Source organism: Apium graveolens, chromosome 8 (genome assembly GCF_009905375.1).
Source record: "Apium graveolens cultivar Ventura chromosome 8, ASM990537v1, whole genome shotgun sequence".
Lineage (NCBI taxonomy): Eukaryota > Viridiplantae > Streptophyta > Magnoliopsida > Apiales > Apiaceae > Apium > Apium graveolens.
Window position 1 is genome coordinate 83,726,173 of NC_133654.1, and position 25,712 is coordinate 83,751,884.

The 25,712-nt window shown below is 38.0% G+C and overlaps 1 non-coding gene across 1 annotated transcript; it reads left to right on the forward strand.

The window, feature by feature from the left end:
- The first annotated feature begins 23,698 nt into the window (after positions 1–23,698).
- LOC141681474 (small nucleolar RNA R71) lies at positions 23,699–23,805 on the forward strand. Its single transcript, XR_012558905.1, has one exon. It is a non-coding gene; the product is annotated as a small nucleolar RNA R71 (small nucleolar RNA).
- Positions 23,806–25,712: the final 1,907 nt, after the last annotated feature.

A 25,712-nucleotide genomic window follows, 5' to 3' on the forward strand; every position in this document is an offset into this window, starting at 1 on the left:
AAGAGCAAAGGAGGAGAATTGATGAAAGGTTGCAACTGTTGTTTGGCTCTACACAAGATAAATCAACATCTGTGAAATATAGCACAAAGATTGAACCAATCAACATGGAGCTCAAGCCAGTAGGGAGACATAAGGATGGAGAAGCTTCTTCCAAAGAACTACAAGCTATAATTCTCAAGCCCAATAAAAGATCCAATAAGGACTCTACAAAGAATCCTTTAAAAGAAGTGGACTTTCCTCCTCCAAAAGCTGATGAGAACAAGCTTTTAGGTAGGAGCATTGCTTATCTCAAAGAGACCATGGATGAGGCTGTAAGGAGAAATAGGGCTATTATCTCTAGAGAGGGAAAGAGCATATGTGTGATGCAAGGACATCCCAAATTCTCAATAGCCAAGAAGGAAGAAGTCAAGCAACTAAAGGCTGACAAAAGAGCACAAGCAAAGCTTGAATAACAGCTAAAGTCAAGTCAAGTTGAAGAAGAGAAAGGAATTGAAGTTAGGGGTGAAGACAAGATTGCAAACCTAGATGAGGTTTTTGGGAGTATATTGTTAGTGTAGGTGCCCTAGAGGCAATACATTATTCTTTTATCTTTATGTCAGTTGATCATTCAATAAATTTATTTATTATGACCTTAATTACTGCGATATTTTGTTAGCATAATAAATGTCCTTAGAATCATGATACAAATTGTATAGTTTAAGTACATGACTTGAACTTGAGATTATATAATATATCATATTCTTAAAGGTCCCTAGTCGAGTATTATTATATAGGACAATAATAATACATAGATAGACTAGTATGTTGTTTGACAAGATAACCACATCTCATTGGTTATAAGTATGGGGATACTGAAGTCAATACATAGGTACATGTGAGAGTACATGGTACTGGACAGACCCACAGTGAGATTCTTCATGTTTAATAAAGTCATAAGAAAGACTCACAGTGATAATGGTGTAACGATCCTTTGACTTGAAATCATTATATTTCTATACGAGGATTAATATACTTTGACTACATTAAAAGTTACTTTTGATCGGGTGATGATAAAAGTGGACATCGGGTATATCATGAGTCGTATGAGAAATATGAATGATAGATAAAGGATTTAACCCTCCTATAATTAGGAGAGATATTATTGGCCTCTTGATTGAGTGAGATTATAAAAGCATGGCCATGCTCAAATAATGATTTGTTTCAATAATCTACTCATGCATCAAGTAAACCCAGATTAAATGTTGAAGAGGATGACTAAATACATGCCTCGAGTTTAATCTATAATATGTATGGTTAAAGGGATTATATTACACGAAAAAAACATTAATCACGAAAGGTTTTATCTAATCACGATTTAATTATTGTTTAATTGGGTAACAATGATGTATTACTAGATACCGCTCATTGTTTATAATTTTATTAGAGAATAAAATTATTGCCAATTAAATAATAGCCTATAGGGTCGCACAAATAGAGCACTTAATGGAATAGTTAATTTAAATTATGGATTTAAATTAATTGATGATTATTTGAATTTTATTATAATTAAGTAAGACTTAATTGAGATAATATAAATTCGAATTAAAAGGAATGTTTTTGCCCATAATAATTAAGTATGACTTAGTTATTAATTAAATAATAGAAATTCGTTTTTATTATTTAATCCAATACCTACTAGGGTTGGGCTTTGCTATTATGGGCCTTTTTAATCAGTCATTATAAATAGATAATGAGAGGTTAAAGAGGCTTGAACGTTTTTTAAAGAAAACCCTAGCAGCAAAGAGAGGCAGAGGCAATTCAGATCGTCAAGAAGGAGGCTAGTACATCCATTCCGTAGTCAAGTTCGTGAGACGTTCTTGAAGGTGCTCGTGTGGATACCATAGAGGTGTTTCTCCGAGAGGTAGACACAAAGCGTGATAGCTAGGATCTCCGTTGAGTTCGTAAAAGTTAATCTCTTGAAAGGTATGATTCGTTATCTCCATAATCTGCCCATAATTATACATGGATCCTGTTTTTGGGTTTCGATTTTTGTTTTATTTACGTTTATCCGCTGCGTTTTATGCCTTCGGAACCCAACAATGGCATCAGAGCTACGTGTATAAGGGGCTGATTTGGTTACGTGTTTACTGTATTTTTACAAGTATGCATGTGTGATGAGTCTGCCATGATAACAGTTATGTTATATGAGTCTGCCATGATAACAGTTATGTTATATGAATGATATGATGAATCTGTTAATGATCTATATGATGATACTAGTATGTTTAAGATCTGCCATAACTCATATGTATGCGATCTCTTAAAATATGTATACTGATACACGTTTTTGGTAACTGGGATATGGATCGTGTGTATACTGATACATGCTTCTGGAATAGTATTCTGATACATGTTTTTCTAGTATTCTGATACTTGATTTTGCAAAAATTTTCGCCATCGGGGGCCTTTTGTAAGTTCATTAGTATAATTCTTAATGTAACATCCAAGAAGGACAAGGGAAAGAGGAGGCATCCTATGGAGGCCAAGGAGACAATGGAAGCAATAGAGAAGACATATGTAATAGTTATTTTTACACCATAGATTGACCTTGATCTTTTCATTAGCCTGAAAAGATCATATAGGATTGGGCCATAACTATTGCACGTTTACTTTACGTGGTTAGGGTTTCGTTTTTAATTTGTGCTTATGACATATGCTTTACTTATTTATTATTCTTGATTGGATCATGATAAGTGATAAATAGTATGTCATCTTTATATGATCTATCATGTTCTTTAATGGTTACTGAGCATGGTGCATAGTTATGGCCTTAAGACCTTAGTTGTAATGGTTTATTCTTTTGGTTTGTAATAAATACGACTTGCATGTCGTTTTCTATTTGTAGTTGTTTTATCTCGAATGTAACTCGAGTTCTTTTGTAAGTTCATTAGTATAATTCTTAATGTAACATCCTAGAAGGACAAGGGAAAGAGGAGGCATCCTATGGAGGCCAAGGAGACAATGGAAGCAATAGAGAAGACATATGTAATAGTTATTTTTACACCATAGATTGACCTTGATCTTTTCATTAGCCTGAAAAGATCACATAGGATGGGGCCATAACTATTGCACGTTTACTTTACGTACTTTTCATATGATGTATAAATAGTATGTGTAGAGTAGAAAAATGCATGTTTTAATTAGATTAATGATGTATGTATGTATTAGATACATCACCCATGCCATGCCTTTAAACAAGATAAAATCTGTAACGACTCAAGATTTAAAATTAACAAACGATCATGAGATTCTCGTGTTTATGAAACACGGAATAAAATACGAATTTTCTTTATTTCTGACATGGGGCGATTTTGTCAACAACGGGTTCATAGAACTTGTAAGGCTGTGGGTTTTAAGCGAGACCGATGTGACTCCTCCACTACCTGGAAATCAAACCATTGACGAGTATTGATTTGAAGTATTTTATTCAAGGAAAAATTGGGAATCTCTTTATGATGGGATCATGATCGTTCTAAATTAAAATCCCTAAGTAAAAATATTAAGTTTTAATCAGATGCTTTCCAATGAATGAACACTCATTAAATCCTAGATCGATAAGGGGAAGGGCTGTCAGTGGCAGGGGACTCCTATCTATCATGGTGAAATGCGACGAATATAAACGGTTATATTCGGACGTTGTATCATTGGGTCTAACTTAACTGAGTCATCATAATAAGGTGAATATAAACGGTTATATTCAACTATTATGAACTTAGAAGCATAGAGTTTGGTTAAAAATCTATTAGATAGATAAGATCAATTGTTGTTCACCAAATTATCCAAGAATTATATATGATATAATTGACAACTGTTGTCTACCTAAATAATCATGTTTTAAGGATACCAGTGGTTGACTTAGAACATGACGAAATATGGATCTTGGCTCACTAGAAAGATTTATGGGATATACTTTCCGAATTAATAGTTAGGGCTATTAATTTGATAAAAAAAAATAGTGGGAGATATATTACGAATATATCATAATCATATGAACATAAAATTTTAACTCAGACAATCTAATGTTTATTTTGCGCTTTTATTATTGTAGATACTGAGTAATGGCAAACAACACAAACACACTATCCGTACGTTCAGTCCTTGAGAAGGACAAGCTGACAGGAGGAAACAACTTCCTAGACTGGCAGAGGAATTTGAGGATTGTCCTCAGGCAGGAGCGCAAGCTTCATGTCATTGATATTCCTCCTCCAGGCCCCCTTCCTGAGGGTGCTACTGCTGATGAACGAGCAGCACGCACAAAGGATGAGAATGATGCAAATGATGTTGCATGTCTTATGTTGGCAACTATGAGTGCTGAGCTTCAAAGACAACATGTGCATATGGATGCATATACTATCAATGAGCACTTGCAAAGCATGTTTGCAAGCCAAACTCGTCAAGAAAGGTTCAACACGAGTAAGTCACTTTTTAATTGCAAACAAGGGGCGAGTGAACCAGTTGGCCCACATATTCTGAAGATGATTGGTTACATTGAGTACCTTGAAACTTTGGGTTTCCCGATTGGTCCGGAAACTGGTATTGACCTAATCATGAATTCTTTGAACAACAAATTCACTCAGTTTGTTGTGAACTACAATATGAATGAATTTGACAAAACACCTACTGAATTGTTGCATATGTTGAGAACATATGAGACCAACATGAAGACAGCTGAACCTGCTCCCATACTGATGGTGGGAAATAAAGGTAAGGCCAAAGGGAAGGGAAAATGGAAGGGTAAGAAGAAGATTGGATCTGATTCTACAACCAAGCCAAAGTCAGGTCCCAAACAGGCTTTAAAGCCTAAAGGTGGTGTGGCCAAGGGTGAATGTCACTACTGTAAGAAAGATGGTCACTGGAAGAGAAACTGTCCAATTTACTTGGAGGATCTGAAGAAAAAGAAAGCAGTTCAGATTTCTGGATCAGGTATTTATGTTATAGAAGTCAATTTGTCTATTTCTACATCCTGGGTATTTGATACTGGATGTGCTTCTCACATTTGTATAAATGTGCAGGGCCTGCAGAGAAGTAGAACTCTGGCTAAGGGAGAAGTGGACCTAAGAGTAGGCAATGGAGCAAAAGTTGCTGCTTTAGCTGTAGGGACTTATTATTTATCTATGCCCTCTGGGCTTGTTTTAGAACTAGAAGACTGTTTTTACGTGCCTGCGATTCGCAGAAACATTATTTCTGTTTCTTGTTTGGACAAGAAAGGTTTTTCGTTTACAATAAAGAACAACAGTTGCTCTTTTGCTTTGAATGATTTAACCTATGGTGTTGCGCGTTTATTTAATGGTTTATATGTTCTTGATTTAGATAACCCTGTCTGTAATATAGAAAACAAACGACTTAAAATAAATGACTCAAATCAAACATACCTCTGGCATTGTCGTCTAGGCCACATAAATGAGAAACGCATATCCAAATTACATAAGGATGGATACTTGGATAAGTTTGATTTTGAATCATACCAAGAATGCGAATCTTGTTTGCTTGGTAAGATGACTAAAGCCCCTTTCACTGGTAAGGGTCAAAGGGCCACTAAACGTCTGGAGCTAATACATAGTGATGTATGTGGCCCAATGCGTGTAATGGCTAGAGGAGGCTACTACTACTTCATAACATTTACTGATGATTTCAGTAGATATGGATATGTATATCTTATGAAGAACAAATCCGATTCTTTTGAAAAATTTAAAGAATACAAGGTTGAAGTAGAGAAGCAAATTGGCGGAGATGCAAGTATTAAGATCTTACGATCCGATCGTGGGGGTGAATACTTAAGCACCAAATTTAGAGAGTATTTGAAAGAGTGTGGTATTGTATCGCAACTCACTCCGCCAGGAACACCTCAATGGAATGGAGTTTCAGAGAGGAGAAATCGCACCTTGTTGGACATGGTGCGATCGATGATGAGTCATGCAGATCTTCCAATTAGTTTCTGGGGTTACGCTCTAGAAACAGCGGCTTTCACACTTAACCGTGTTCCTACTAAGAAGGTTCAAAAGACTCCATATGAGATATGGAAAGAGAAACGGTCAGGCATGAACTTTATGAAAGTTTGGGGATGTAAGGCATTTGTGAAACGTCAAGAATCTGACAAGCTTGGACCTAAATCCGAAGAGTGCATTTTTGTAGGATACCCTAATGAAACAAAGGCGTATTATTTTTATAGTCCTTCTGAGCAGAAAGTGTTTATTGCTCGAGATGCTGTCTTCATGGAAAGAGATTTTGTTTCCAAAAGAAACAGTGGGAGAACTATAGATCTCGATGAAGATCGAGAACCGCAAAATAGCATTGAACCTGAAGTGGAACAAGAGCAGAATAATGATAATGCTCAACAAACACAGGTTGTTCGTAGATCTGGTAGATTTCGCCATGAGCCAGAGAGATATGGATTTCTCATGACTCAGTGTGGTGATTTGATGCTCATAGATGAAGATGAGCCTCTCACATACCAAGATGCTATGAACAGTCCAGACTCTAAGAGATGGCTTGAAGCCATGAAATCCGAGATAGATTCCATGTACGAAAACCAAGTATGGACTTTGGTTGATCCACCTGAAGGGGTAAAACCCATAGGGTGCAAATGGGTTTTTAAGAAGAAAAAGGGCATGGATGGAAATGTTCAGACCTATAAAGCTAGGCTGGTTGCAAAAGGTTTCAAACAAATTCATGGTATTGACTATGATGAAACTTTCTCACCAGTGGCTATGGTCAAGTCTATAAGGATTTTACTTGCCATTGCAGCATTCCATGATTATGAAATCTGGCAAATGGATGTCAAAACAGCCTTCCTTAATGGAAGCCTTGAAGAGGATGTGTACATGACACAACCTGAGGGTTTTGTCGATCCAAGGAATGCTGGCAAGGTATGTAAATTGCGTCGATCCATTTATGGATTGAAGCAATCCTCTAGGAGATGGAATATCCGTTTTGATGAAATAGTCATAGAGTATGGCTTTGTTCAAAACGAAGATGAACCGTGTGTTTACAAGAAGGTTAATGGGAGCTATGTGGCATTCATAGTACTATATGTTGATGATATACTACTAATGGGGAATGACATACCTTCTCTAAAGGCTGTTAAGACGTGGTTAGGGAGCAATTTCTCCATTAAAGACTTAGGAGAGGCATCCTACATTCTAGGAATGAGGATCTATAGAGAAAGATCTAGAAGGATGATCGGTCTAAGTCAGAGCACATACATTGATAAGGTTTTGCATCGTTTTGGAATGCAAAATGCAAAAAGGGGATATGTCCCTGTCTCTCAAGGGATAACGATCTCTAAGGACCAATGTCCGAAATCATTGGATGAGAAGGACCACATGAATAAAGTTCCATATGCTTCAGCAATTGGATCTATCATGTATGCAATGGTATGTACTCGCCCAGATGTCTCGTATGCTTTGAGCATGACGAGCAGATACCAGTCTAATCCGGGTGAAGGTCACTGGACGGCAGTTAAGAATATTCTTAAGTACCTGAAAAGAACTAAAGATTCATTCTTGGTGTATGGAGGAGAAGAGAAACTCGTTGTAAAAGGTTACACCGATGCAAGTTTCCAAACAGACAGAGATGATACTGTATCACAGTCTGGTTTTGTGTTTTGTCTAAACGGAGGTGCTGTAAGCTGGAAGAGTTCAAAGCAAGAAACAGTAGCTGATTCTACAATGGAGGCTGAGTACATTGCAGCTTGTGAAGCAGCTAAGGAGGCCGTTTGGATTCGAAAGTTCATTTCTGTTTTGGGAGTGGTTCCATCGATCGCAGATCCCATTGATCTATACTGCGATAATAATGGAGCCATTGCACAGGCTAAAGAACCTAGATCACACTCCCGGGCTAAACATATACTCAGGAGATTTCACCTTATTCGAGAGATTAATGAAAGGGGTGATATACACATATGTAAAGTGCACACAAATGATAACATTGCAGACCCACTGACCAAAGGCTTGTCGCAGCAGAAGCAAGATGGTCACACTAGTTCCATGGGTATTAGATATATGGGTGATTGGCTCTAGTGCAAGTGGGAGATTGTTAGTGTAGGTGCCCTAGAGGCAATACATTATTCTTTTATCTTTATGTCAGTTGATCATTCAATAAATTTATTTATTATGACCTTAATTACTGCGATATTTTGTTAGCATAATAAATGTCCTTAGAATCATGATACAAATTGTATAGTTTAAGTACATGACTTGAACTTGAGATTATATAATATATCATATTCTTAAAGGTCCCTAGTCGAGTATTATTATATAGGACAATAATAATACATAGATAGACTAGTATGTTGTTTGACAAGATAACCACATCTCATTGGTTATAAGTATGGGGATACTGAAGTCAATACATAGGTACATGTGAGAGTACATGGTACTGGACAGACCCACAGTGAGATTCTTCATGTTTAATAAAGTCATAAGAAAGACTCACAGTGATAATGGTGTAACGATCCTTTGACTTGAAATCATTATATTTCTATACGAGGATTAATATACTTTGACTACATTAAAAGTTACTTTTGATCGGGTGATGATAAAAGTGGACATCGGGTATATCATGAGTCGTATGAGAAATATGAATGATAGATAAAGGATTTAACCCTCCTATAATTAGGAGAGATATTATTGGCCTCTTGATTGAGTGAGATTATAAAAGCATGGCCATGCTCAAATAATGATTTGTTTCAATAATCTACTCATGCATCAAGTAAACCCAGATTAAATGTTGAAGAGGATGACTAAATACATGCCTCGAGTTTAATCTATAATATGTATGGTTAAAGGGATTATATTACACGAAAAAAACATTAATCACGAAAGGTTTTATCTAATCACGATTTAATTATTGTTTAATTGGGTAACAATGATGTATTACTAGATACCGCTCATTGTTTATAATTTTATTAGAGAATAAAATTATTGCCAATTAAATAATAGCCTATAGGGTCGCACAAATAGAGCACTTAATGGAATAGTTAATTTAAATTATGGATTTAAATTAATTGATGATTATTTGAATTTTATTATAATTAAGTAAGACTTAATTGAGATAATATAAATTCGAATTAAAAGGAATGTTTTTGCCCATAATAATTAAGTATGACTTAGTTATTAATTAAATAATAGAAATTCGTTTTTATTATTTAATCCAATACCTACTAGGGTTGGGCTTTGCTATTATGGGCCTTTTTAATCAGTCATTATAAATAGATAATGAGAGGTTAAAGAGGCTTGAACGTTTTTTAAAGAAAACCCTAGCAGCAAAGAGAGGCAGAGGCAATTCAGATCGTCAAGAAGGAGGCTAGTACATCCATTCCGTAGTCAAGTTCGTGAGACGTTCTTGAAGGTGCTCGTGTGGATACCATAGAGGTGTTTCTCCGAGAGGTAGACACAAAGCGTGATAGCTAGGATCTCCGTTGAGTTCGTAAAAGTTAATCTCTTGAAAGGTATGATTCGTTATCTCCATAATCTGCCCATAATTATACATGGATCCTGTTTTTGGGTTTCGATTTTTGTTTTATTTACGTTTATCCGCTGCGTTTTATGCCTTCGGAACCCAACATATATTTGGTGAGAGTATGGAAGAAAGAGAGGAATGGCAGAAGGGAAACAGAAGAAAGGCCAAGGCACATAGAAGGAGTGAAGATAATACTGAAGTAACCAAATCTATATCTAAACCACTACCTTCCATACCTGAACCTCTTGTTGCTAATCCCACTATAAACATCCATGGTGAACCAATCATTCCAAAAGAGGAACCTATTGATTGGGACACTATCAAATTGCCTACCTTTCTAACCACTCTTCCACTACCAAAGAAACAGAAAAGAAAACCCAAATCTACACCTCCCATAACCTCTAAGAAATTCACTCAAAAACAAAAGCCTAAGCCTAAGCCATCCATTTCTAAAGATGATTATGTTCACATCTGTGACATAAAAGAAATTTCAGACATTGAACTCTATCTGGATGAGTTGGAGGATGTAAGAGGAATAGCTGCTTACAGACAGCTACCAGAGAGATTAGTGTTCAGATACAAAGGAGCTGGGGAAAGAACATGGCCTCTCCACAGGATTCTGAATGAAGGCTACTCTACCTTGATTAGAGTCTTTTCAGCTATACAAAAGGATTCTGGCTTTACCAGAACTGCCAAGACTGAAATTCTCAACAAGATTGCCAATATAAGGAAAACTTGGAGGGAGCCCAATGCTTTACCCAGGATTTTACTCATTCAAGAAAGGGGAATTACAATTCACAAATCACCTCATTGGTTGATGGAATTTAGAGATGATAAAGGAGTCAGAAGATTTTTCAGACTTGAAGACCAACTCAAGATTGCCAGCAATGAAACTCTCAAGGAAATGCAATCTAAGTTGGATATCAGTGTTGAAGATGAAGCTGAATTCTTCAGACAACTCCAACTCCAAATTGAGGAAAATGACAAAGGGCTAGGAAAGAAAACCAGGGAACAAAGAAGAAAAAGATGATCTACTCAGGCTAAAGGAGTATCCTTGGAAATACTGTAAATCTTCAATTTCCTCCTAGTACATACATTTTTGCAGCATTTTCAAATTTCTACTTAGTTTCAATTCATATATCTGTTAAGTGTTTTGTTATCATCAAGTTAACCCTGAATTTATGCCTACAATTCTTATAGACATAAATAGGGGAGATTGTTAGGAATATATGTGCATTAGTTTGATGATATGTTTAACAAAACACTTAAGTAGAAATTCAGTGTCTGTAGCCTCAACGGATAAGACCACTTTGGCTATCCGTTGATGGTGTAGCTTTACTTAGAAATAAGTCTAGTGTTGTAGCATATTTCAGTCTCTGTATTTAAGATGTAATTCTTAGAAGTTGAGAGAAACTATGAGTCATGTTGACTACTAGAAGATATGCAGATAGGAAGGCCAATTGTAAATATTTCATGCCTTGTAATTTTGTATAAATGAAGTGGTATCAACGGATGACTTAAAGACCTTCAACGGATGAGAAGCTAAGCTTCAACGGATGTCTCTAAAGCTTCAACGGATAACATCCTTCAACGGATGAGTGCATCAACGGATGAAAGCTTCAACGGATGTTCTGTTGATTAACCGTTGATAAGTGGTAGTTGTACCTACAAACAGAGGCACGTGGGTGAACAGAGATAACTGAAATGTGGCAGCCTAATTTCAGGAACATCAGAAAAAGCAGCCGTTCTACTCTAGTATAAAGAGGCATTAAGTCAACAAAGTACTGGAGTGAACTGGAGAAGAAACAAGTGGAGATCTTACTTTATTATTTTATATATCCATGTCCTCACTTGTAAACTTGGTAATATATAAACCAAGTAGTAGCTAGTAATTAGATAAGAATTTTTCCAGAGCTGTTTAGAAAAATCTTGAGAGAAAAATTATCTAGTTTGTACTAGGATGCAGCTGTGATCAAATTCTTAGATCACAGAATTTCTGAAATACCATCTCTGGTGGAACAACAAATCCACCAGAAAAGTTTTTAAAGGTTTATTGTGTTCTTTACATTTGTGTTTGAATATATATCTGTCTGTATCAGCTTAAAGCAATTCACACACTTGTTCATCTTGAACACACAGTCTTTATAAACTGCTCAAAACTTGAAAAAGTTTTGAGATTTACATTCAACCCCCCTTCTGTAAATCTCATTGTTAGTTCTCTAGAAATAACAAATTATTAAAAAATTAAAAATTCATCTTGCATGTCAGGATTAGAAAAATCTAGTAAAAGTACTACTCCCGAAAACGAGACCCGTTCCTAATTTAAAAGATTAATTTTTAAAATGATTTTTTTGACGATCCAACCATAAGGATATTAAGATATATCAATTTTAGTCATATGCAAAAATTATTAAAAATTTGAAATTTATCTTGCATGACTGGATTAAAAAAATCTAGGAAAAGTACCACCCCCGACAACGAGACTCGTTCCCGATTTACAAGAATATTATTTCAAATGATTTTTTCGAAAATCCAATCCTACGGATGTTAAGATATATCAGTTTTAGACATATAAAAAATTATTAAAAATTTTGAAATTCATCTTGCATGTCAGGATTAGAAAAATATAGTAAAAGTACCACTCCCGATAATGACACTCATTCCCGATTTACAAGATTAATTTTTAAAATAATTTTTTCGACGATCTAACCTTACGGATTTTAAGATATATCAATTTTAGTCATATGAAAAAATTATTAAAAAATATGAAATTCATCCTGCATGTCAGGATTAGAAAATCTAGAAAAAGTACCACTTTCGACAACGAGACTCGTTCCCGATTTACAAGATTAATTTTTAAAATGATTTTTTCGAAGATCCAACCATAAGGATATTAAGATATATCAATTTCATTCATATGCAAATTAAAAAATTTGAAATTTATCTTGCATGACTGGATTAAAAAAATCTAGGAAAAGTACCACCCCCGACAACGAGACTCGTTCCCGATTTACAAGAATATTATTTCAAATGATTTTTTCGAAGATCCAATCGTACGGATGTTAAGATATATCAATTTTAGTCATATAAAAAAATTAATAAAAAATTTGAAATTCATCTTGCATGTCAGGATTAGAAAAATCTAGTAAAAGTACCACTCCCGACAACGAGACTCGTTCCCGATTTACAAGATTAATTTTTAAAATGATTTTTTCGACGATCCAACCTTACGGATGTTAAGATATATCAATTTTAGTCATATGAAAAAATTATTAAAAAATTTGAAATTCATCTTGCATGTCAGGATTAGAAAAATCTAGTAAAAGTACCACTCCCGACAACGAGACTCGTTCCCGATTTGCAAGATTAATTTTTAAAATGATTTTTTCAATGATACGACCTTACGGATGTTAAGATATATCAATTTTAGTCATATGAAAAAATTATTAAAAATTTGAAATTCATCTTGCATGTCAGGATTAGAAAAATCTAGTAAAAGTACCACTCCCGAAAACGAGACTCGTTGTTAGGAATATGTGTATTAGTTTGATGATAAGTTAAACAAAACACTTAAGTAGAAATCTAGTGTTTGTAGCCTCAACGGATAAGACCATTTAGTTTGATGATAAGTTAAACAAAACACTTAAGTAGAAATCTAGTGTTTGTAGCCTCAACGGATAAGACCATTTTAGCTATCCGTTGAAGGAGTAGCTTTACTTAGAAATAAGTTTAGTATTGTAGCACATTTCATTCTCTATATTTAAGTTGTAATTCTTAGATGTTGTGGGAAATTATCAGTCATGTTGGCCACTAGTGGATATGCAAATAGGAGGGCTAATTGTAAATATTTCATGCCTTGTAATTTTGTATAAGTGAAGTAGTATCAACTGATATTAAAGGCCTTCAACGGATGAGAAACAAAGCTTCAACGGATGTCTCTAAAGCTTTATCGGATAACATCCATCAACGGATGAGTGCTTCAACGGATAAAGCTTCAACTGCTAATGCATCAACGGATAAAGCTTCAACGGATAAAGCATCAACGGATGAAAGCTTCAACGGATGCTTAGTTCAAATAGCAGTTGATAGTGACAATTTATAAGCTGACAGAGGCACATGGGTTGACAGAGACAAACTGGAATGTGGCAGCCTCTAGGAGGAATCAAGAAAATGCAGCATTTCCATTCTGGTGCAAACAAGGAAGTATTCAAAGATTCACAGCTAAACCTAAATTGCATTGGATAGAGAAATGAAGAAGAAACATGTGAAGAATCTTTTAATTATATTTTACAGTATTATCTTCACTTGTAAACTTGGTGATATATAAACCAAGTAGCAGCTAGTAATTAGAGTGTGAATTTTCCAGAGCTGTTTAGAAAAATCCAGAGAGAAAATCATCTAGTTTGTACTAGGACGCAGCTGTGATTTAATTCTTTGAATTACAGATTTTCTGAAATAACACATCTCTGGTGGAACAACAAATCCACCAGAAAAGTTTTTAAGTCTGTTGTGTTCTTTACATTTGTGTTTGAATATATATCTGTCTGCATTAGCTGAAAGCAATTCACACACACTTGTTCATCAAAACACATAGCCTAGAAACTGCTCAAAACTTGAAAAAGTTTTGAGATTTACATTCAACCCCCCTTCTGTAAATCTCATTGTTAGTTCACTGGGAATAACAATTGGTATCAGAGCAAGCTCTTAACATACAAAGAGTTTAAAGATCTATTCTGATAACATCATGAGTAAGAAGGATATTGGTGTAAAGATTCCAATCCTGGAAAGAGATAACTATCATCACTGGAAAGTGAAGATGCATTTACATCTTCTCTCTCAAGATGAAAGCTACATCAACTGCATTGAAAATGGTCCTCACATCCCTCACAAGGTGGCCACAGCTGCTACTGCAACAGTTGCTGTTGGACAGTCTATTCCCAAGCCAAAAGCTAAATGGACTGTTGAAGATATTGAAGAGGTTCACAAGGACAAGAAAGCCATGAACATTCTGTTTAATGGCCTAGATCAAGATATGTTTGACAATGTCATCAACAGCGAAACTGCTAAGGAAATTTGGGACACTGTGCAACTTATCTGTGAAGGTACTGAGCAAGTTAGAGAAAACAAAATGCAGCTTCACATTCAACAATATGAATATTTTCATTTTGAAGAAGGAGAATCATTGAATGATACCTTCAACAGATTTCAGAAACTGTTGAATGGATTGAAGCTGTATGGCAGAGTGTACTGTTAGGGCGAAAACACGCGCTAATATTCACGCAAGTATACGCGTTCGCAAGTAATATAGAATACTTTCTAGTTCGTTCCCACAGAGAGTCAGACTAATTTATTGTCTAATTAAACTCACACACCAATGTATGATTACTTCTCAATGTTCAGACACTAACACTTAGAATTGTTGACTAAACATTAACTACAATTAACTACTTAATTAATCACTTAATTAACACTTCAAATTAACAATATTAAAACACTCATGAGATCACAACTTCATTACTACTTCCTTCAATAGCTATTGTTATTACCTTTAGCATGTGACAGTGATGATATTAATCGAATAACACGAAACTGATAAAAGCCAATTTTCATTGTACTAATACCATTCGACCAAACATCCACAATTAAGATAGAAGTTGAATAGGCATCAATTATGTTGAGTTCCTATATGTCTACAGAAATTGACAACACATCGATTTAAGCACAAGTTATTCCTTTTGATTACACAGGGCAAATAAAACTGTTAGAGTTACCCACTAATCATGCACATCATACATGAACCTATGCTAGCATGGCAAGTTCTAAATCTCAAGATCCACCGCCGCTTCACAAGAGATTAACACCCTATCTTATATGTTCGCGACGCATATAAGACGAATACGCACAACCAATACTAGATATCATACAATCATCACACACTAAAGTATTAAACAATTAACTAAAGAATTCTATAGTAAATCCGTTGTGACCCCATGATCACGATTAGCCCATAATAGCACTCATCGTCATCATGGGTTCATATGAAATCATGATAAACAAACACACGAAAATAATAACTAAACTAATTATATTAAATCAGAGTACGTCACAAGAGTAAATAGGTTCAAAGTAAGAAAACTAGCATCCAACGTTACAACGAAACAAGAATCACAAGAAAATATGCTTCCTCTTCGTTGTTGTGTGCTAAAACGGTCTTCTTCCTTATCTCCTTCGCTCCTTGCTTAATACCATGATCCTCTCTCGTGAAAACGTCTCTAAATCTACTTATATAATAGTCCCATAAAACTCAGATTACATAGAAGTGGAAGCCAGACAGAAGTAGAAGTCCTAAAATAAATTGTCTTTTTTCCCGACCCTGCGCGGCCGCTCAGCATAGCTAAGCGGGCGCTCAGCTTTCTGCGCGGCCGCTCAGCATTGCTGAGCGGGCGCTCAGGACCCTTCTGGAAAAATCCTGAGTTTGCTCCATTTCTTCGCCGTAATCTGCCCATTTCTTTCCTCTCGCAATGGTGAACTCATGCCAAGGCTTATTCTTGATGATTACTCCTCCGAAATGCAACTAATACCCTGAAATGCATAAACACTAGAAAAACGCATCAAATACACAAAATACTTGATTTCAAGGCACCAATTTAAGCCATTTTAAGATGTTCTAAGTGGTATAAAATGCCACTTATCACACCCCCAAACTTAAATCGATGCTTGTCCTCAAGCGTCACAGACTCAAAAGCAAATAAAAACATGCATGAATGCAATTTATATGAAAATGCAGCGATCCCCCTTACTACGAACAAACCAACCAACTTGCAACAACTCAACAAATGCAGTTAGGCGACTAAAGATCAATAAACTCATGCAAACAAATATACAGCCAGAAACGTGGTGTGTGCAGATGCTTAACAGATATGCTTCGGAACTAGACCAATTGTTATGACTCGACTATCCTCAAGGCAATCACATGATTATACAAAGAATAAAAATTCTAGGCACAAAGTGACATACAACACTACAAGAATTCTGGAGCTTCTTACGGAATCATGCTTTTTATTCACAACACAAATGCTTATTTGACCGTGCAATGAGTGAGGTCCACAAAAGACTTATACAATGGTATCCATGTAGCGAGCGTTAGGTTAGCGGATCCCAGACTCTAAAAGCCTTAGGTCACTAGGCACAAAGTCCCCTAAGAACTTAATAACTCGAATACCAAAAAGCCCACTCGTGATCAATTATGCATAAACACCATAATTTTTTTCTTTTCTTCTTTTTTTTTCTTTCTTTTTTTTTATAAAATTTCTGAGCAAGTGCGTTTCGCTCCATCTTGCTCAACCCTAGACTACTCGCACAACATGCGAGCCGGCTACTAGCCATTTGACGCCTATCCACAACTAGCAACAAATTCCATTTTTTTACTCCATTTTTTTTCTTTTTCATGCCTTTATCACTAAGAACCTATTATCGAATTCTAAGCATAATAAATAGATTAACCTCGAAAACAATCAAATCATAACAACAATCTAGCCCTTAAGCATTCTCTAAGACTTAGTGAAACTACAAGTGCTTCTAGCATGTATATCAACCTACACGACTCAATATCACTTTAATGCTATCACTATACTCGCATCAATATCACAATTCAGTCGATAAATCATCGCAAAAGGGATCATGGTAAATGCATGAGCTACATGACATGATAAACAAATAAAGCTATAAAAAAAACTATATGGCATAAATTATGCAACTATATGAACTAAACTATCATGAATATGCAGCTATATGACACACACAAAATATTCCTTAACTACCACCCCCAAACTTAAAATCTTCACTGTCCCCAGTGAAGGTAGTAGAAAGGAACACAGGGTATACCTACTCGGAGTCATCATCATCATCACCCTCAGTGGGTGGAGTATCAGGCGGCGGGTATGCAGAGTCCTCACCAAACACTGGCCACTGGATATCAGCTCCAAGGCCCCGAAAAGCAGTCCCTAACGCAAGGGTGAGCTCCTGAGCAAACCTGCTCTGCGTCTCATACATGGCATCTATCCGCCGTGAAAGCCTCCTATACTGGGTATCAGCCATCCCAGCACCCTCCTGAGCTCTCGAAGAACCAGCCTCATCACGCCTAGGCCTAGCCATAGTAGCACCTCGTGCTGGACGCCCTCCTGGAAGACGATAACCCAGCCCATGCTCCTCGGGCTCACCACTGGTCCACTCCTGTATCCCGTTCAGAGTCCCAGAATCAATCGGAGATGCCGGCAACCGCAACTGCTCATGAGCCGGCCAGTTCACTCCTACTGCTCGGCACAGCTTCGTAACCGTGGATGCATAAGGGATGTTCATATGCTTAGCTCCCCTCAAAAACTTCAGAATTCCTTGGTAGATAAACTCACCAAGGTCCACATAGTACTCCTCATTAAGAATTCCCCACAACAACTGTGCTCTCTCAACTGTGACCTCATGTGCATGCAAAGAAGGCAAAATATTAGCACAAATAAATGCATTCCATGCACAGGCATACATGTTCATAGCTATCGCCGGGAAGTGGCGATACTCATTAGTGTCGGTCTTGAAGGTCCAACATGTGCCCGGCCTACAGAGAGTCGCACAAATCAAATCCAAGTCAAAATCCTCAGCAGTCTTCTCATTCCAGTTCTCCTCCTCGGGCTTCCTCTCTCGCTGCCCAATCACACGGCGAATCGCCGCTGGGTGATAATCAACCGTCAGCCCTCGGACCACAGAAAACCCATTCTTTTCGGCCTTTGCATTCGCATAGAACTCGCGAACCATGCTCATCGGCACTGCTTCGGGCGACTCACAAAAAGCTATCCACCCCTTCTCTGCAATCATGGGTAGCAACTCACCATCCCTCCCCGATGGTAAAAACCCTTTCTCCTTCAGAATCGGCTTCCCTAAAAGCCTAGTGTACTCCTCCTCCGCAGCTCTATCAGTCAACCGAGGTCTTGCAGCAGTACCCCTCGATGAATCAGCAGTAGGAACTGTGCTGCTACTATCAATAGTTCGTGCTCTCTTGGGTGCCATTGAATCTTGAATAAAAGTGTTTAAGAACTGAGTTTTTGTGCTTGGGAGAGAGTTTAAGTGTAGGAAGTTTGTGGGAGATATGTAGGATAGGTGTATGTATATATAGGGTGTGGAATAGGTTAAATTAGATTAGGGTTGGGGATTGAGGGATGAAATCATGGGGTAGTAGGAACAAATCGTGGGTTTATGGGCTAAAGTTGGGTTTTATTTTTTTATTTTCTGATTTTTTTTTGGTTTTTTTCTGAACTAAAAAAAATTCATTCAGCCGACCCCTGAGCGGTCGCTCAGCAAAGCTGAGCGGGCGCTCAGGGGTCACTGGAATTTTTTTTTTCAGCCCCGTTTTTCTGATTTTTTTGTGTTTTTGGATAGGTTATTAACTTCTAAGGGTTCCTGTAACAACAAATCATGGGTTGCCTCCCACGCAGCGCTTCTTTTTCGTCATTAGCTTGACGTTGCGTACCTTTCTCACGTAGTCAATAAAATGGCACTAACCACTTCTCGGTTTGCCATATCCCCATAGTAGTGCTTCAAACGCTGACCGTTAACCTTGAATGCTTGGTCCGGATCATTCTCAAAAATTTCCACCGCTCCATATGGAAACACAGTTTTGACAATAAAAGGTCCAGACCACCTCGATTTCAATTTCCCAGGAAAAAGTCGGAGACGAGAGTTGAATAAGAGAACTTGTTGCCCCGACATGAATAACTTAGGATGTAGCTTCCTATCGTGCCACCTCTTCACCTTTTCCTTATACATTTTGTTATTCTCGTACGCTTGAAGTCGAAATTCATCAAGTTCATTAAGCTGAAGCATTCTTTTCTTACCAGCTGCATCTAAATCCAGGTTCAACTTTTTCAACGCCCAGTAGGCCTTATGCTCAAGCTCCGCAGGTAAATGACATCCCTTACCGTATACCAACTGAAACGGGGACATACCAAGTGGAGTTTTGTATGCTGTTCTGTAAGCCCAAACAGCTTCATCTAGCTTTAAAGACCAATCCTTCCTTGACGGACAAACAACCTTCTCTAGAATGCGCTTTATTTCTCTGTTAGACACTTCCGCTTGACCGTTTGTTTGCGGATGATAGGTAGTAGCAACTCGATGATTCACATTATAATGCTGTATCATAGAAGTGAACTTACGGTTGCAGAAATGCGACCCTTCATCACTTATGATTACACGAGGTGTTCCAAACCTTGTGAAAATCTGCTTATGAAAAAAATTCAGCACTACCTTTACATCATTTGTAGGTAAAGCTTTGACTTCTACCCATTTTTGAGACATAATCGACTGCCAGCAAGATGTACTGATTATTGCAAGATGAGACAAAAGGCCCCATGAAATCGATTCCCCAAACATCAAAGACCTCGACTTCAAACATTACATTTAACGGCATCTCATCCTTTCTCATCAAATTTCCCACTCTTTGGCAACGATCACACCTTAAAACAAACTGATGAGCATCCTTAAATAAAGAAGGCCAGAAAAAACCTGCTTGCAGAATACGAGCTGTCGTCTTCTCACCACCATAGTGTCCACCATAAACCGTGGAGTGGCAGTCTCGTAATATCCCCTCCGTCTCACAGAACGGGATACATCTCCTGATGATCTGGTCAGCTCCCTGTCTAAACAAATATGGTTCATCTCACATATACCACTTCACCTCATGCAGAAACTTCTTCTTTTGAGCGGAGGTCAAATTAGGAGGCATTATATTGCTGACGAGATAGTTTACAATATCTGCAAACCATGGTTCTTCCTCCTGAACTGCAAATAACTGCTCATCCGGAAAAGATTCATTGATTAATGTCCTATCTTGTGAAGTAGAATCGGGATTCTCCAACCTAGAGAGATGGTCAGCTACTTGATTCTCAGTACCTTTTCGATCCTTGATCTCTAACTCAAATTCCTAAAGTAAGAGCACCCAACGAATGAGTCTCGGCTTCGAATCCTTCTTGGAAACCAGATAGCGAATGGCCGCATGATCAGTGAATACTGTTACTTTAGTACCAAGCAGATAAGATCAAAATTTCTTGAAACCAAAGACTATAGCCAAGAGCTCCTTCTCCGTAGTGGTGTAGTTCATTTGGGCCCCATTTAAGGTCTTACTCGCATAGTAGACCACATGAAAGAGATTGTTCTTGCGCTGTCCCAGAACTGCACCTACCGCATAATCACTCGCATCACGTATCATCTCAAACGGCTCTGTCCAATCTGGTGCTGTAATAACTGGTGCAGTGATCAAACTCTTCTTGAGAGTCTCGAATGCCGCCAACATTCATTATCAAATTTTAAAGGCACATCTTTCTCAAGCAAATTGCACAACGGCTTAGATATCTTCGAAAAGTCCTTAATGAATCGCCGATAAAAACCCGCATGACCAAGAAAACTACGGATTCCTTTCACAGAAATAGGTGGTGGAAGATTTTCAATGACTCCCACCTTGGCCTTGTCCACCTCCAGACCCTTGCTAGAGACCTTATGCCCAAGAATAATGCCTTCACGCACCATAAAATGACATTTCTCCCAATTGAGCACCAAATTAGTTTCCACGCACCTTTTGAGTACGGCGCGAAGATTTTTCAAACATTCATCATACGAATGTCCAAAGACGGAGAAGTCGTCCATGAACACCTCGACATTATTTCCAATCATGTCAGAGAATATAGCCATCATACATCTCTGAAAAGTGGCTGGGGCACCACATAACCCAAACGAAACTCTGCGAAAAGCAAACGTGCCAAATGGATAAGTGAAAGTAGTCTTTTCCTGATCCTCTGGTGCAATACAAATCTGATTATACCCTGAATAGCCATCCAGAAGACAAAAATACTCATGACAAGCCAACCTGTCAAGCATCTGATCAATGAACGGAAGAGGGAAGTGATCCTTCCTCGTGGCTTTGTTCAACTTTCGATAATCCATGCATACTCTCCATCCTGTAACTGTTCGAGTGGGGATGAGCTCATTCTTCTCATTGCTCACCCACGAACTGTCAGAAATAGGATAAATGATGCCTGCATCTAGCCATTTCAGAATTTCTTTCTTCACCACCTCCTTCATGATAGGATTAAGTTTGCGCTGCTGTTCAACAGTCGGCTTACTACCTTCCTCTAGCAGAATTTTATGCATACAATATGTAGGGCTGATCCCCTTGATGTCTGCTATGGTCCATCCAATAGCCGATTTGAATTCCCTCAAAATCCTTAAGAGCTTGTCTTCCTCAATACCTGAAAGGTCAGATGCAATAATAACAGGTAAAGTAGATGCATCACCTAAAAAAGCATACCTCATGTGTTCAGGTAATGGCTTGAGCTCCAAGGTAGGTGCTTCCTCTATTGATGGTTTAAGCTTTCCTTCAGCATTCTTGAGGTCAGAAGCACCCAGAGATTCAAATAGCATGTCCAGCTTTCGCTTCCAGGGAGAAGCGTTCAGATATTGTAATTGCCCGTTGCCATCTTCATCATCGCTGTCTAAATCCCCCACTAAGGCATTTTCCAATGCATCAGACATTAGCATGCGATCGAGTTCCGAAGTAACCGCAGAATCAATCACATCCACTTTTAAGCACTCCTCATCTTCTGTAGGGAATTTCATTGCCTTGAATACGTTGAAGGTCACATCCTGATCTTGTACCCGCATAGTAAGTTCACATTTCTGCACATCTATCAAGGTACGACCAGTAGCCAAGAAAGGTCTTCCCAAGATTATGGGAATCTTCTTATCTTCCTCAAAATCCAGAATAACAAAATCTGCAGGAAGGAAGAGCTTATCCACCTTGACTAGCACATCCTCCACTATGCCCCTTGGGTAAGTAATAGAACGATCAGCCAATTGTAGAGACATGTATGTGGGTTTTGGATCAGACAAATCCAACTTTTTAAAGATCGACAACGGCATCAGATTGATGCTTGCTCCCAAATCACAAAGGCACTTGTCAAAAGTCTACTTGCCAATGGTGCAAGGAATGGTGAAGCTACCTGGATCTTTCAGTTTTGGAGCTAACTTTTGCTGCAGAACAGCGCTGCATTCTTCCGTGAGAGCAACAGTCTCAAGGTCATCCATTTTCACCTTCCTTGAAAGAATACTCTTCATAAACTTCGCATAACTAGGCATTTGCTCCAGAGCCTCGGCAAAAGGGAAGTTTCTTGAACACCTCCAGAAACTTACCGAACTGTCTATCCAGCTTTTGTTGCTGCAATCTCTTAGGAAAAGGTGGTGGAGGATAGAGTTGTTTCTCCCCTGTATTACCCTCAGGCAGAGTGTGTTCAATAGTAGTCTTCCTTGGTTCCGCCGCTTTCTCCTTTTGCTTAGCTTCTTCATCTCTAATTTCAGCTTCTCCTTCTTTTATCTTTTCAGCATCAGCAACTTTTCCAGACCTTAAGGTAATAGCCTTGACCTGCTCTTTAGCTTCCTTCCTGCCTGGTACTTCCGTGTCACTGGGAAGAGTGCCAGGTTGACGATTGAGCACTATATTGGCTATTTGACCGATTTGATTTTCCAAGGTCTTGATAGAAACCGCCTGACTCTTGCATAACAGCTAAGTTCCTCAAAATCCGTACTAGTAGGTGCAGCTGCACTTCCCTGTTGAGGATATGATTGCCTTTGAGCATACTGCTGTGGTTGCTGGAATCCAGGTGGGTTAAACTGTTTACTCACACCTTGCTGATATGGTGGCTGAATAGCATTCTGATTATTCCCCCAGCTGAAATTTGGATGATTTCTGTTATTAGGATGATAAGTAGCTGGCACAGGCTGCTATTATCGCTGACAATTATTCACATACTGAACAGATTCGTTGACAAGAGAACACTGATCCGTAGCATGAGAACCTGCACAAAGCTCACAAACCATAGCTATTTGATTAACTCCATATGTAGCCAGAGAATCAACCTTCATTGACAGCGCTTGAAGCTGTGCTGCAATAGCGGTGGCTGCATCGACTTCCAGAATACCTGCTACCTTACCAGGCATCATCCTCTGAGTTGGGTTTTGATGCTCATTTGCAGCCATAGTCTCGATAAGATTATAAGCCTCAGTATAGCTTTTAGCCCATAAGGCGCCTCCAGCTGCTGCATCGAGCATGGGCCGAGATTGGGCCCCCAAACCATTATAGAAACCAGTGATCACCATCCAATCGGGCATTCCATGATGTGGACACTTTCTCAACATTTCCTTGTAGCGTTCCCAAGCTTCGCACATAGATTCTGTAGGTTGCTGCGCAAACTGAGTAAGAGCACTCCTCATAGCAGCAGTCTTTGCCATCGGATAAAACTTCACCAGAAACTTTTGCGCAAGATCTTGCCACGTAGTGATGGACCCAGCTGGTTCAGAATGTAACCAGTCCTTAGCTTTGTCCCTCAGTGAGAATGGGAAAAGCCTCAGCTTGATAGCCTCATCAGTCACGCCATTATACTTAAAAGTGCTGCAGATCTCGACAAAATTCCTTATGTGCATGTTGGGGTCTTCAGTCGCAGCTCCTCCAAAAGAAACAGAATTTTGCACCATCTGAATAGTGCCCGGCTTGATTTCAAAGGTGTTAGCTTGAATAGCTGGATGAAGGATGCTTGACTAAATGTCATCAATTTTTGGCCGAGAAAAGTCCATAAGAGCTGGATCAGCCTGAATAATATGATCACCCATGTTTACTGGTTCTTTCCGCTCAGTTCCTGAATCCGAATCTTCAAAATCTAACTTCTCTGGAATATCAAGAACTTCGTCTGTCTCCTCAGCTGTATCTAAAGTCCTCTTGCGAGTACGAGAACGAGTTTGCATAAACGCTCACTAAAGTACCTGAAACACAACCGGAAACAATAAGTAACTACTACGCCCTAATCACTGAGTCCTAATGACCAATGATGGTAAGTACATAAACTAAACAAATACGCCGAGTCCCCGGCAGCGGCGCCAAAAACTTGTTAAGGCGAAAACACGCGCTAATATTCACGCAAGTATACGCGTTCGCAAGTAATATAGAATACTTTCTAGTTCGTTCCCACAGAGACTCAAACTAATTTATTGTCTAATTAAACTCACGCACCAATGTATGATTACTTCTCAATGTTCAGACACTAACACTTAGAATTGTTGACTAAACATTAACTACAATTAACTACTTAATTAATCACTTAATTAACACTTCAAATTAACAATATTAAAACACTCATGAGATCACAACTTCATTACTACTTCCTTCAATAGCTATTGTTATTACCTTTAGCATGTGACAGTGATGATATTAATCGAATAACACAAAACTGATAAAAGCCAACTTTCATTGTACTAATACCATTCTACCAAACATCCACAATTAAGATAGAAGTTGAATAGGCATCAATTATGTTGAGTTCCTATATGTCTACAGAAATTGACAACACAACGATTTAAGCACAAGTTATTCCTTTTGATTACACAGGGCAAATAAAATTGTTAGAGTTACCCACTAATCATGCACATCATACATGAACCTATGCTAGTATGGCAAGTTCTAAATCTCAAGATCCACCGTCGCTTCACAAGAGATTAACACCCTATCTTATATGTTCGTGACGCACATAAGACGAATACGCACAACCAATACTAGATATCATACAATCATCACACACTAAAGTATTAAACAATTAACTAAAGAATTCCATAGTAAATCCGTTGCGACCCCATGATCACGATTAACCCATAATAGCACTCATCGTCATCATGGGTTCATATGAAATCATGATAAACAAACACACGAAAATAATAACTAAACTAATTATATTAAATCAGAGTACGTCACAAGAGTAAATAGGTTCAAAGTAAGAAAACTAGCATCCAACGTTACAACGAAACAAGAATCACAAGAAAATATGCTTACTCTTCGTTGCTGTGTGCTAAAACGGTCTTCTTCCTTATCTCTTTCGCTCCTTGCTTAATACCACGATTCTCTCTCGTGAAAACGTCTCTAAATCTACTTATATAATAGTCCCATAAAACTCAGATTATATAGAAGTGGAAGCCAAACAGAAGTAGAAGTCCTAAAATAAATTGTCTTTTTTCCCGACCCTGCGCGGCCGCTCAGCATAGCTAAGCGGGCGCTCAGGACCCTTCTGGAAAAATCCTGAGTTTGCTCCATTTCATCGCCGTAATCTGCCCATTTCTTTCCTCTCACAATGGTGAAC